Source organism: Hetaerina americana, unplaced genomic scaffold (assembly GCF_022747635.1).
Source record: "Hetaerina americana unplaced genomic scaffold, ioHetAmer1.1.p SCAF_1115, whole genome shotgun sequence".
NCBI classification, from domain to species: Eukaryota; Metazoa; Arthropoda; class Insecta; order Odonata; family Calopterygidae; genus Hetaerina; species Hetaerina americana.
The window spans coordinates 20,829-35,919 of NW_027286199.1; the positions used below are offsets into that span (position 1 = coordinate 20,829).

General features: G+C 39.3%; 1 non-coding gene across 1 annotated transcript; it reads right to left on the bottom strand.

The window, feature by feature from the left end:
- Positions 1–500: 500 nt before the first annotated feature.
- Positions 501–617, bottom strand: LOC139701287 (U5 spliceosomal RNA). Its single transcript, XR_011703939.1, has one exon. It is a non-coding gene; the product is annotated as a U5 spliceosomal RNA (small nuclear RNA).
- Positions 618–15,091: the final 14,474 nt, after the last annotated feature.

The following is a 15,091-nucleotide window of genomic DNA, read 5'->3' on the forward strand; positions in this document are numbered from 1 at the left end:
AGTTGCTTGCAGGTGTCCTCATTCTCGCGTTTCCGCCGCCACTGCCATTGTCATGTGTGCAAACCTGAGTGTGTTGATGTCTTCTCCATTTACATTGACTCCTTTTATAACCAATTCCTACGTTTCTTGTATTGCTTCTTAAGTTGAATATTGCTGACGCGAGAATCTTATAATAATCAGCAGGTATTTGGTGTACTCTCTGGTGGCAAATAGGCTGGTATTGCCCAAGGGTACATCTATGTATGAATAGATGAGGTTTCATATTTGCTTTTGAAAGAAGTAAAAGAAACCAAACATGCATAAAATTGCTTCATAAGTTCAGTTTACCTCTTCTAGCCGATGTAAAGGTTTTTTTTCATTATTTGCAAACTTCACGTCAGGTGATTTATAACCATCATTGGACAACTACCGCAATCGTTTTTTCTGAAATTGTATAATACTCCGTCCCTTTTATGAAGGACTTCATTTCTAATTAATCTCTCCAGTGTTTACCAATTATTTGGCCCAACAGGGTTGAGCACAGTCAAAAATTGTCTTGTAAGACAGATATGATCCCCTCCACGGAAATCTTTAGTAAAAGGCGAAAGATTTATTCGCTTGAAGGGAATCCAGTATGACTATACAATGAAAACTGAACAACGCAATTTTAAATAGACTTCTGGTACACTTCGTGAGGTGACTTCTGTGGGAAATCAAAAATTCATTTCACTATATTAAACCATTATTTTGAATACTATAAAACCAATAAAATAAGTACAATGAACTTAATTTAAGGCGTTTCAATGCTTTTTACTCCATTTCACACTTAATAGTAATAGTAATAAAAAACTCTTGTGTCCGACAAATTTTGCGAAATAGCCATCTCGCGGAAGTTTAAAAACTTCCAAGAAATGACATTTCTAGAGAATATATTACTGCGTCAGTAATTCCTTTTGGAGCGACAAAACCTTAATACTTTACAGAGAATAAGAAAATTAAAGACAAAAGTTAAATATTTTAAATGATGAATTTATTGAGAAGGTCAGCTTGAGTATTTATAATGCCTACATTCATGTTCCACCTTATTCATTTAATTAAATTATTAGGGCAACCCATAGCGTTCAAGTTCTCGAAATACTTAAGCAGAGAGAGAATTTTTAGTTCCATTCCATGTCCCACGTAGTCCTGAAACCGAGTAGAAAGTTTGAATAACATTTCTAAGACGAGATCCACTCTTTTATACTCTGCATTGAGCCCTAATCAATCATTTTAATTTAGAATTAGCGCGGGTTTTATAGAAATAGACGTTGCATTACTATAAATGGAAAAAAACTTAAGTCTACGTGTATTCCAAGATCATATTTACATTCAATGACGTGTGTTCATTACGTGGGTGATTTACGGGTACATTCGTTGATAGGAGAAAGATTTCAATGCATTATATAATAATAATCGTCCTTGTGGACTATGATCTGGGTGAAACTGTGTACATGCATCCATAGAAGATCATTCCACATAATAATAACGAATATTTGCATTTGTTGTTGTAACAAATGTATCCATGCACAAATACCTTTTCCCGTGGATGGGGGATTCGGAACAAATTCCCGAAGAGGATTGGACAATCCTGGACATGACCTCTCTAATTGTTCGTGGTGGAAATAAGATACGAAAGGCACAGTTTCACTGCCTGTAACAAGAGTTTCAGAAGGCTAGAATATTATAGGTTTCTTCTTCCGTATATTATCTATTATGCGGGCATGGTAACCGTTGTTAAAGGCTATGTGATTGATCGCATTGAGCTCTTTCAGCATCTCTTCTGAGCTATTCATATGGATGAAATTGATGATGCCTTTTTGCATAATATTGGCGAATTCCGTCCAAGTTTCTTCCACGTGGACATGCCTTGAGCGGGTTTTAAACTCGGGTAGTGAAGAGTTTAATTGATTGGCCAATGTTTCAAAGTCTGCTTTATGGTGATTATAAATTTTTCTTTTTGGTTTAACAATCTTTTTTATTTCTACGTCGAAGTGGACATTAACTGTTTCACGGCGACTCAAGCCCTCATCAGTTGATACGCTAATAAAACCCCCGCCACACGCCCTTGCGGGGTATTATGTAGATGTAGATAAATATATATATATATATATATATATATATATATATATATATATGTGTGTGTGTGTGTGTGTGTATATATGTGTATATATATATATATATGTATATATATATATATATATATATATATATATATAAAAAACCATAAACACGGTAATCAACCCGAAGGTCGGTTTAGTAGGTGATGGTATAGATCACCCAGTACTAAGCCCTAAACGGCGTGTGAAAATTCACACATCAGGGTAGGGGGGCCAGTTCCTTTCCCTGTGCCGGTTATGGTTCCCCAGGAAGACCTGGTACCCGAAAAAATCACTTCAGCTTGGGTGGAGCTGTAGGTGCCCAGAGTGCCTTGCCCGGGAATCGAACCCGGGACCCTCCGGTCAGCAGTCCAACGCTCTACCCACTGGGTATATATATATACATATATATATATGTATAGATATATATATATATTATATATATATATATATATATATATATATATATATATATATATATATATATCTATATATATTTTTTTTTAAAGTAATCTACCGGTTAAGGTAGGTATTTGGATGGACACAACTACCAAACAAATATTTTATTACTCCTAACAAAACACAAAATCAATTATCCTACTCTATATCAGGTCCCTCTTCATTTCCGAGTACTTTCTTCCTGCCTTCATCCCGTCCAACAACCCTATCCTGTTCCTTCCCTTTCCTCTTTTGCCCAACATTCTACCCTCTATCACAGTCGTCAACATCCCTCTGCTTCCATCCCTCTATCTTCAGTACTCAAGAAGGTTATTTAAGTCGTAGTACCGATTATCGTAATTATTTCAAGAATAAACTCGCTTGATATATTACGATCGCCACAGTTGGGATTGAATAAACGACCTTTTGAGATAAATATTAATTAATTAAATGTTATAACGGTCATACCAACGTTAACTCGTTCAAAAAGTCGGAATTAATATTCTAAAATCGTATATTAAACTTAAAAACTACGTAACGGAATTGATTGAAACAAAAGATTAGCCAATTGCGCTTTTTTCGTCATGTTTCCGCTTCTATTTTGTTCTCTGTTTATTGTCGATACAATTGTTTTGTCTGTTTTAGAAAATTGCAGATGTAAATTGAAAATTCATCGCTTAGTGTCGTAGTTCATTGGTTTTAAGCTGATTAAAGTTTTTAATATTTATTAATTAGGGATTAATAATGTGTTTATGAGTATATTAACCTTTCTTTTTCATTAAAAACAGTCAAATTAACTTCCCAATGTGTTTGTTTACATATGAAAATAAACCGGAACACGTATTTTGATTGTTGATTGACTGTTTCGATGATCGAGAGTTTGTTATTTACGATAATTTCACACCGCGTACCATTCCGATGGAACCGCACAGGAAATCGTAATTATTAACATCAAACGTAGAAACATCAAAGATTGCTTACATGTTTCAACACGTTTAGACACTCGTTGCTACGTAAACAAATGAGCAGTTACGCTAGGAAAGAAAGACGAAATGCGGCCTCATTGTTGAAATCAGATTTACGCGGTGTTCTTCCCGATAAACTCGGGTTAAATATTATTACATTGTAAAATCTTTGATGATTCATTGTTGGAGACAGACAGCATGAGCAAATATTTCTTCTGCTCCTTTGGTTTTTCGTTATTTGCCGTGGGCCATGAATTTTTTGAATATTAATGTCATCTCTTGGGCTTTTAGAAAATGATTCTTTCTAATCGCTTCCTCTAGGCTACGTGGAAAGGACCACAATTCTACCCTTATGAGATAATCGAATTCTTAGCATTCACTCACCTATGGCTCATAATCTTTTCTAAGTACGACGTTCTTAATCTCGTTTCTCTGAAACCATTCGTATATCATTCTCTCTTTTTGTTTAGTTGCTTAAGAAAAAGGCCTCACCTCTTTCTTTAGTCTCATTTACAAGATTTCTTTCTCGAGAAAGAGAAGTAAAAAAGACTGGGATATAAACTCCTGACATCATGGTTTCCAAGGAGGATACGCCATTTTTCATTAAAGATTATTTAGAGAATTAAGTTGAACACCAGGGCCGAGAATGAGATTTGAGTTATGGATGTGATTTTGCAATTTCAAGTGAGGAAGTTTCGGTCGGAAGGAAATTCTTAAAGAAGAAAACGGGCCACCAGGAAGAACTCCAGGCTTCAAATAGGATGTCAGGTGTCCTCCGCACGTCTTGAAAGGAAGGACAGTGGGTACACACGACTTCAATTCATACCTATACTTCGAGGATTGCTTGGAATCTCAAAAACTGAACTTTTAGAAACATTAAATACGTTTAAATTACCCATTGCCAGTAGTATTATCTGTCTTTGTTACCAATGTTGAAATTCTTATCACCGCTTTTAAAAGTAGGCATAATTTGCGCGGTTTTCCAAACATTAGGTACTTTGCACTCTGTGAGGGATTCGTTCAATATAAATTCAAGGTCCGGGGCAATGTTTGGAGCTAAATGTTTTATCGCCCTAGCCGGTTTATATTCTGGACCCTATTATTTGTTGGGTTTAATCTCATTAAGCAATTTTAGAATTCCTTGTTGGTCCACTGTTATTTTTTCCATGGGTGGAGTATGTATTGTTTCTTGGAGATATGCGGTGGCAACATCGTTCGTCAAAACGCTTTGGAAGGATGAATTTAGGATGTTAGCTCTACCCTCGCTGTCTATATGAATTATATTGTTACAATCCCTTAAGCAAGCCACGGTTTTTTTACTCCCATTTACTTTCCTAACATATGACCAGAAAGCTTTTGGGTCAGTGTCCAAGTGCTCGCAAAGTACTTTGTGTTTAGAGTCCAGTAAGGCGCTACGTAATTGTGTTTTGGTTTCAACTTTCGAGGATCTAATATGTATGTGTCCCATTATTGTTTATTCCCAGGGGATGGTGTGTTCGAGGAATTTGGAAACAAATGTTTCGCCTTCTAAGTATAATGAAATAGTAAGTCTATTCATCCAAAAAGCAGTGTTGCGGCAAATGGCAATAATATCCAAATTAACATCAACATGGATAATGGATAATTTTTGTATTACCCCAATATGTCCGCAGATTCACCGAAATCAGTCGTGAATCGAACTTTTTCGCCGGGAAGTTTTCATTTATTCGTAATTATGATGGGTTCGAGGCAAGGGAGTGAGATTGAGGGAACATCTGTCTCGATTCCGAAGACGATGAGGTTTGGGGACGTGATGACCGGTTCCTTGGCCCTGCGCCCCTCTCTCCGTTTCCGAACCTTATCACCACTCACTCACCGACACCCCATCCTCCTTTCTGTGTATCGTCCCGCCCCGCCCCGCTCCCATCCCTCTTCGCCCCGCCCCACCCGCTCCCGCCCCTCTTCGCTCCAGACTCGCGGGAAAACCTTACATCACCTCCCTCAACGCCTCCCATCTCGTATTCTTCCCACCCCAATCTCCACATCCCCCCATGCGACTCTCCGTCGACCAACCGCCCGCCATTTTGAACCCCCCGCCGCTGAAGCTCTCAGATTCTCTTCGATGCGCGCTCCAGCCCCCCCCCCCCAAAACCGCCGCACGCCTTCTCTCCTCCCTCCATTCCATTAACATGGATTTAATGGATAATGTATTCCATGATTCATCAAATTAAGAGAAAGATCTCTGTTTTCAGCGCCTCAAGCCTCGGGGACCCAAGGCCGATACTCGATGCAAAGGGCTTATTCTTCTAAACCAGCGAATGCATTTCCCTAGATTTGGCACCGTTATCACTGTGTACACAATGTCACATGGTTAAAGTTTCCATTTTCAAGTAAGAAATTGTGCTAAATTGGGAGATATAGTCAAATACTTCATAACTTAACTTAAAAACCCACTTAATCGCTTGAGCTGTTTTCGGGTTAGTGTTATTCGGGGGGCCCTGGATCATATTCATCGTAAATTATGATGCAATTTCACCCATACCTAGCCGACTTCAAACAGATAAGTTACTAGCAAACGCGCGGCAAATCACTCAACAATGGCGTTCAATAGATACGACGGAATTGACATACGCGTCGCTTCCGAAAAAATAAAATAATGTAATTATCTCGAACTGACGGAATTCCAGCCTTTCTCAATATTACCACCAAAGAACGTAAGATAACCTACATTAATCATAAAAGGCGCGAATATTAGACCAGTCTCTTGACTCACCTCCATCCAACACGACGACACATGACCATCTGAACGGATGAGTCAATCGAAGGAATCAGCTGGTGCCAAAACCGTTGGATGACGTCATTTTGAAATTTTGAAAATGGGCCGGTAAGTAGGCTTATTTTAAGTGATTAAATCTTCGGAAATAATTGTTATCAAGTTTTTAGGAATCTAATTTTTAAACAAATTTTCTCTGCAAAAATGAATAATTTAAAAATTAAGTATTAATATTATTACGTATTTCAACCTGCCGAAAATTCGGAGTGTCGACCGACACCTGCTGGCCAAATATGGCGTTGCCGCACCCGCCCTATTCTCCCGATCTGCCACCACTGGACTTCTTCTTCTTCCCCCTGATGAAAAGACGGCTCAAGGGACGACGTTTTGACTCGATGAAGGCCGTTCAAGAGGCTTCGGCGAGGGTCATCAACGGCATCCCCAAAGAAAATTTCCAGCGGGCGTAGGGGGAATGGGAGCAACGTTATACTAAGTGTGTAGCAGCTCAAGGAGCATACTTTGAAGATTATTAAGTCGATGTAAGTATATCGTCAATAAAAATCTTGGAAAAAAAATCAGTCCCACCACTTTTGGGTGCGCCCCTGTAGTTAGCTGGGAGTCGCCTGAGATACTAAGGGAATAAGGTAGACTTACATACAGGTAGTCTTTCAGAAAGGCACAGAGAAAACGGGTTAAACTAAGAATGACAGTACTAATGGGATTACTATTACAATGGCCCCACACACGCCACTCACTTAGAAGTAGATCAGACGACAAATACGATAGGATAAGGGGGAAATAGATTCCATTGAACACAGTTGAGACACCAACGAAGACCTATTCCTTCCCATGAACATAACCAACAATCACATAGTAACAGTAAGTAACCAAAGTCGCCTTAGAAATATTAAGAAAACATCGAATTAACAAGTCGTAACAAAATTGAGCATCGCAAAGATATCATTTATATTTGTAGGTGCGTGTGTGTTGGTTGGTAATTTGCGTGTGTGTTAGTTGGTAGTTTGCGTGTTTGCATATATATATATATATATATATATATATATATATATATATATATATATATATATATATATATATATATATATATATATATATATATATATATATATATATATACATATATATATACATACATATTTAGCCGAGGCGGGGCTTGAGGGGAATTAAGTGTCAGTCAGCCAATAGAGGGGCTGCAAGCATTGCTTAGTGAATTGGAAATTTAGTGCGACAAAATTTAGTGCGACAGGTATGGAATGAGAATAAATATTAATAAAACAAAGGTTATGCGATTTTCTAGAAGGAAAAAGGCCAAGTTTAACATTAAAATAGGAGGGCAAAAAATTGAGCAGGTAGAACAGTTTACGTATCTCGGAAGTGTTTTGGACCAACACGGTCAAAGTAGTAGGGACGTAAGGAGAAGAATTGCGCTAGGCAAAGAGGCTTCCACACTAGGAGGAGGGAGTTAAGATTAGAGGGACATTAGTAAGGATGTTATGGAAAAGACTCGTAAAAACTGTGATATGGAGCGTAGCTATGTACGGCGTGGAAATGTGGTCATTGAAGCTGGAGTATAGACGTAGACTGGAGGCTTTTGAAATGCGGGTGTGGAGAAGAATGCAGAAGGTTAAATGGACCGAAAAAAGGAAAACAAATGAGGAAGTACTTGGTATGGTGGGCGAATACAGGGGTTTGTTGGGAGATATTACTATGGAGGCAGGAAAAGTGGATGAAAGGGGTGTTGACCGGCAGTGGGATGTTGAAGACTGTAATAGAGGGGAGAATGTTGGGCAAAAGAGGAGAGGGAAGGAACAGGATAGGGATGTTGGACGGGATGAAATAAATATATGTGTGTGTGTTGGTATACTATATATATGTATTATATATATATGTGTATATATATATATATATATATATATATATATATATATATATATATATATATATATATATATAAAATACATATATATACCAACACACACACACATATATTTATTTTCCAATGCTCCACACATCAAAGTGTGTTTCCTATCAAGCCATCTCCTTCTTAATCACCCTGTTACTCCAACCCCCCCCCCCAATTCTTCCAACTCACAATTCCCTCCTCCACCTTAATGTTTCTAAGATTCTCTGCTCCCAAAATAATGCAATCCTTCTTCTCCCTACGTCCTGACTACTCCGACCATTTTGCTGCAAACACACGCATGAATTGTTTCACGGACTATACTTCCTGCCATCCTATTCTGATAAACATTCCATTCCTTGGCCACATTTCACTCGGGATACAACATATACTCTCCAGGAACAAAATCAAGACAGCGCTTGGCAACACACACACACACACACTTTAAAAAACATAATGTGTTCACCCTAAGACAAAATTGACATCATGCAACAAAGCAGGGTTTTATAAACTCAATTGTGCGGACTCCAACGCCATCTACATTGGACAGACAGGGAGGAATTTCGATATTAGGATTCAAGAATAGCAATCTTGCTTCACAAAGAAAGACAACAGATCCCAATTCGCCGAAAATCTCCGATAAAATAAATCACACCAGTAACTACACAGCGGACATTCGCCATACAGAAGAAAAAGACTCAAATTGAATGCTTCGGAGGAGTTGGAAATTTGGCAATCCATTCCGTCGGACGATTTTGTGGCGGTCAACGAAACAATATACCTCTCCCGTTTCTCCCTCCTTAAATTCGTGACAGACTCTCAAATCTTTCCACACCAAACACCACCCCCGCCAATGCAGTGATGACCATTGACCGCCCTTCAATGAATGTCAAACCAATGCGGACTAAAACACCCCACCTCTCATTAAATGAAAATCACAACGTGTTTTTTCCACTGTACTCTCAATGAACAGTGGACGGATACATTATGTTCTTCATTAATTATCATGAACTTTTATAAAGTTGAGCCAGAAACCATCGAACATACCAATTAATTCAACCACTACTCAATTAACTCAACTCCCTCAAATAGAGTAACAACCATGAAAGACCTTGGGCGTTAGAACTGACCATAAACTAAATTAAACTCCCACCACATACAGACTGTAAAAAATAAAGCAATGTCCCAATTAGGCCTTCCACACTGCTTCACATAAATTAAAGATACCATAGCACTCCATTCGTACTTCTCAACAATTGTCCTTCTCATATTATTATCGTATTGCTTCCCCAAATTTGGTCGACCTCATCCCAGGAACTAATCTTAAAATCCCTTGATTGTACATCTCTCACTTCTTTGCCAAAATTGTCAAACGCAGAATCCCCACATTTCTGCATTATGTCCTCAAAATGCTCTTCTGTCTTCTTAATCCATTTCTTGTCCCCAAAACCTGCAGACTTTAGGCTGATTTGAAACCCTTCCACAACACCCTAAACTCAGCTATTGACTGCCCTGAACTGCTCTCTCTCTCTCCCTTTCACGGGGATTGAGATGGTGCGGGGGCTATCCGTACTGGCTTCCCACCCAGAGGGCACGGGTTTAAATCCCAGTGGCGGTTTTCAATATTTTCCAGTGGTATCCCTACTTGATTTGTGCTTTGTGGAGGGCATTTTGAGTGAGTACGCCGTCCGTCGGATGGGACGTCGAACTGTTTGACCCCTTGGTGCCTTTCGTTAGTAAGAGTAGGCTAATGCCGACGCCGGGTTTCTCTCTCCACCCTTCATCCTTTCCTGTCCATCCCCTATGGTGCAAATGACCTCAGCTGTCGGTCGCTTCCCCTCAAAACTACTACTACCGCTTTCTCTTTTACTTCAACTTCAGGATACCAACTAAATCCACCCCCACCCTCTCCCTGCTCCATATTCCTAGGATATCTCTCATTTAAAGCTACGTCTTCATTTCGCCTCTCCTCCCTTCTTAATTCACTTTCCCCCAATTCACACCCTCCATCCTTTTAATATATCATGCAATAATTCCACCACCCAAACTCCCATCCCACCTCTCAACAAATTAAATTTTTCCCCTTTTCCACCTTTGGTTCTTGTTGTTTACTGTTAAAATGTTATTGTCTTTTGTCCGCTTTCATGTTTTTGCTATATTTTTCACCGTAAATTGGCACCGCTGCTGAATGTGAATGATGCTTGAAAATAAATGAATAAATGCCCTTCCCCTCCCCTAGCCCACTATAATAGGTTTTTGTACCAGCACTCCACTTTCCCCCCCTCTCCCTCACTTCCCCTATCTTCCTCATCATCTCCTATTTCGATGCTAGGCTTAGCCTTTTTCTTTCTGGAAAACTGCTGTGCCTTTGTTTTATGAGGGTGGTCCCACAAGTACCCGGCCTAAACTGGAGACGGCAGTAGTTGTTTGAAAAATATCACCGTATTATAAAGTACGCAATCTATTAAGTACATGATTCAAGTTTGAAGACCCCACGTTGTTTAGTATTTGTTTGGCAGCCGTCTAAAAGTGAGCGTTCACCAGTGAATTTGTTCAAATGCATAGAAAATCGGTCATCGTTATATGTGATACAATACTTTTATTTGAAAGGCCTCAGCCCCCATCCAACATATAAACAAAGCTGAACTGGTTTATTCTACTCTTCTGGGAGTGAGTCTTCTCCTTTGTTTATACAACAGTTATACAATACAATTGGGTGGCAGAGTTTGAAACGAGGCCGTACGAGCTGTCAAGACGAGAACATCGCTGTTGGAGTTGACCAAATGAGGTGACGACTCCAGAAATGATGAAGAAAATCCACAAAGCGATACTGGATGAACGTCGACTGAAATTGCGCAAGCTAGCAGACATAGTAGGCATTTCAAAAAGTGCAGTGCATCACATAGTAACTGGATGTTTGGACACGAGAAAGCTGTGTGCTCACACTCGAGCAGTGTCGTGTTGTGATGTTTCCATTGAGTGCTAAGCAAAGTTTTTACAACAACAAAGCAGAATTTTCGTGCCGTTTCATAACTATGGATGAGACATGGGTCCATTACTTCAAACCCAAGACAAAAGAGCAAACAAAACAATGGATTCAAAGCGGAGAACCAGCTTCAAAGAGGCAAAGACCGTTTCAACTAGAGGCAAGGCAATGGTTTTTTTGGAATGCCCATGGGATGATTTTCATATTACCTTCGTAACATATTGCTCAGGTGTGTGCAAAAATGGTATCAAACTTATTGAAAATCCCAGGGGAAATGATGTCTAGAACTGAAAGGATATTATTTTGAAAAATCAATACATTTTTTTCTCAAAATTTTCGTGTTTTCTCTGTTGGGACAGGTACTCCTGGGACCATCCTCATATTTATATCGAACTTCATCCCATATCTATCGCAATGAGTTTCCAATGCACTCAGCAGATCACACTGAAAGCACTTTTTTGGTGCTCAACTCATTCACACGAGTTTCAATATTATATTAAAAATAAGAAAAGTTTAAATTAAACAAAACCAGGAATTTATAATAAACACGGATACACACATATTGTAAAATTTACAAAAATGTACCGCACTGAAAATATACTCTTTGTGTGTTCATATTATAAAGCAATTCCTTTAACGGATGTTTGGTAAAAAAAATTGTTGTCATAGCTACGGACTCAGGTAAACGCAAAGCACTATTTGATTTCGGTAGATTTAAGGTTACGGCGAAGGGACTTGGATATATTCCAGAGAGAGTTATCCTCGAAAGACCGGGGATCGGGAGACACGTGTCGGCTCCAGGGGAGCGAGAAGGGAAGAGGGTAGGTTCGATGCGAACGCATGCAAAATGCGCCCGTTTCGGGAGGTCGAGGAACAATTCCAATGTCTGCTATGAGAATTCCAATCTCCCAATGTACAAGCCCGACCTGTGACGTAACATCAATAGGTTTAGGTCGTTTTTATTCAATTTACGCGACCGGCCGAAGAGTTGGTAAATGTTGAATTTATTCAGGTTCCCCGGAGTTGTACGTACTTGGATTCCGAGAGCTTCCATGCAGGAGAGGGTGGGGACGTCGAGGAGGGGATGAGGGATATCCCGTTCAATCAGGATAGCAATTCCTCCACCTTGAGCGTTGCGGTCGAGACGGTGTGTAATGTGATCGGAAGAGTAGAAAGAGATGCGCGGTTTAAACAAAGTTTCCTGATGAAGAATAACGTCTATGTGGTGTTCTGAAGTGAATTCTCTTCGCGGCCTGCAAGCGCTTGGCTTCCCTGTGGACATCGCATCCACGGTAATTCGCGGGGTGATCTTTTCCGCATTGATAGCAGATTGCCGGGGTTTCACGAGACTAAATGCATTCATTGCTGAGATGATTTTCGCCGCACCGAACGCAGTCCGGCTACAAAAAACAATGATTCTTTGTATGCCCGATTCCCTGGCAACGGTGACATTGCACGGGCAAGTTAGGTTAACCAAACGGGGTGACCGTGACACGGAGACCCGCCAGGAAGGATATACTTAGAGAAGCTTCGACGTCGACTGCGTGTTCGCAGACGACGTGAACTGTGGTCGTCGGATATCGCGGGAGTTCGCGAATCCCTTGGTCGCGCTCGCTAGCGGATGGGCGAGTGGACGTGTTTGAGGGTAAAACCTTCGAGTATTTCATAGTCTCCGCTTTCACATACATGGAAAGGCCCAGAAGTACCCGCTCTGACCTAGACATGGCGGTAAATGTTTCAAAATTATCACTTTATCAGAAAGTACGCAATCTATAAAGCAATATAAGTTTTAAGAGAGAGGTGTTTTATTTTCCTCTATAGTCAAGGCTTCTTTCGTGGAATATTCGGAAAGTATTACTGGGATCCTTGTTAGAGATAATTAGGCAGAAAGAATTAGACGAAGTCTGGGGAAAATACACCACATTCTTAAGAGATGTTGTTATGATAAGGACACGCAAGGAGGATGGGTCCATTAAGGGGTTTTACAGGGTCGCACCTAAAAGCGGTAGGACTGATTTTCTCTGGCGCGAACGGAACGGTGGAGGGGGGTCTGCCTGGCAGGGTAAGGTGGAGGGGGCTCTTAGCAACAGACCAACACCAACCTCAGTCGCCTGCGGGCTGTCGTTGAGTGAGGAAACCGTTTTTAGTGAAGCAAGTTTTTTGTCCGCGTCGAAAAACAAAATGAATCTGAATTAGAGCAACGTTATTCCGTGATCTTTTACCCGCTAAATATTTTCGTTTGTTCACGTTATTAAGTCTTTTAATAAATTTCAACTTAGCCAGAAAAGAATGATAGTTGAAACTTAAATCAGTTCTAGACATAACCTTTATTTATATATATATTAAATTACAAAACATCGATTTTACTTTTAGGTTCACAGCAAAAAATTAATTTATACAACCCACTTCACAGAAATCAGGGATCTGTTCACAACGAAAGATCTTCAATTTCGCCCCAGGCAAACTAATATTTTTCTACTAACCTATTCAATTTAGCGAGTTTAAACTTATATTAATACAAATACTAATCTTTTGTACATAAGAATACCCTTTCATAATTTCCAAGCCTATTTCAGAATAGCGAAAAAACCATTGTCTAACTAGACACTCCACACAAATTTATACGCGTGTTCAATTTCAAAAGTATTATAATAATTTTCTCCTAAACCAACGCATTTACTATATTAAAATTAAAATTAGTTTAAAATTAAATCCTTCTCTACGAGAATACGTTTAATTGGAAGCATAACCTTCTGCAGTTTATTTGGAGGGGAGGCATAGGAGCACATTGAAGTACTTATCGTTTCAGTTTAAATAAAATACATTCATTTGTGAACATATCAAAATCACATCCAAAACTAAAATCTCATTCTCCGCCCTGGGGTTCAACTTAATTCTCTAAATAATCTTTAATGAAACACGGCGTATCCTCGTTGGAAACCATGATGTCAGGAGTTTATATCTTAGGTTTTTTATTTCTGTTTCTCGAGAAAGAAACCAAAGAAATGAGATTAAAGACGAGGGTGTGGCCTTTTGCCCGCGCAACTGTTACGACGAAAAAAAAAGAAAGAATTATATACGAATGGTTTCCGGGAAACGAGTTTAGGAAGATAATGCCAAGAAAGATGAAAAACCGAGGGGGAGTAAAAAGCGTAAAAGCTAAAAACTTGCATATCACTTAAGGACGGACTTGATGTAATTATTGTCCATAGGGAAAACCTTTCCACGTGGCCTAGAGGAAGCGATTAGAAAGAATCATTTTCTAAAAGCCCAGGAGATAGCATTGATATTTAAAAAAATTCAAAGGCCCACAGCAAATAAGGAAAAAAAGAAGAAATAATCCAAGATCCTCCAACTATCAATCATCCAAGATTTTAAAATGTAATGACGATGGTCGCTTTGCGTCATCTACAATTGATATTTTAGGTGAAAAACACTTAAAAATCGATCAAACGATGGAGATTTTTAAAACAACTCCAACGTTGCGCCACATTTTTTAATTTGAATAACGGTTTATTTTGGAAATCGCAAGCCGAAATGATCCATTAATGCTCGCATACATTACCTATCATCGCACTGTTAAACTACCCCATCTACAATTGCTCGCAAAGTGGCTCAAAGAACTGTACAAAGCACTTTTGTTTACAGATTCATTCGGTATCTAAAACCAAAACATCTTCCTCAATTCATTCAACACGGAAACCTCCAAAATATGACATTACGGTACCGTTCAATGCATAGAAATAATCCCGCAGCATCCATTTGTCCATCACCCTCGATTACATAGCCAACTGGATAACAAGCAATCAACGCTGTGGTTATTGAGATATACATCTCCCGCACAAAAATGTCCATTGACTCAATATACAACCGTAAGCAACACTTTCGAATAAATACACCACTCCCACATAGTCG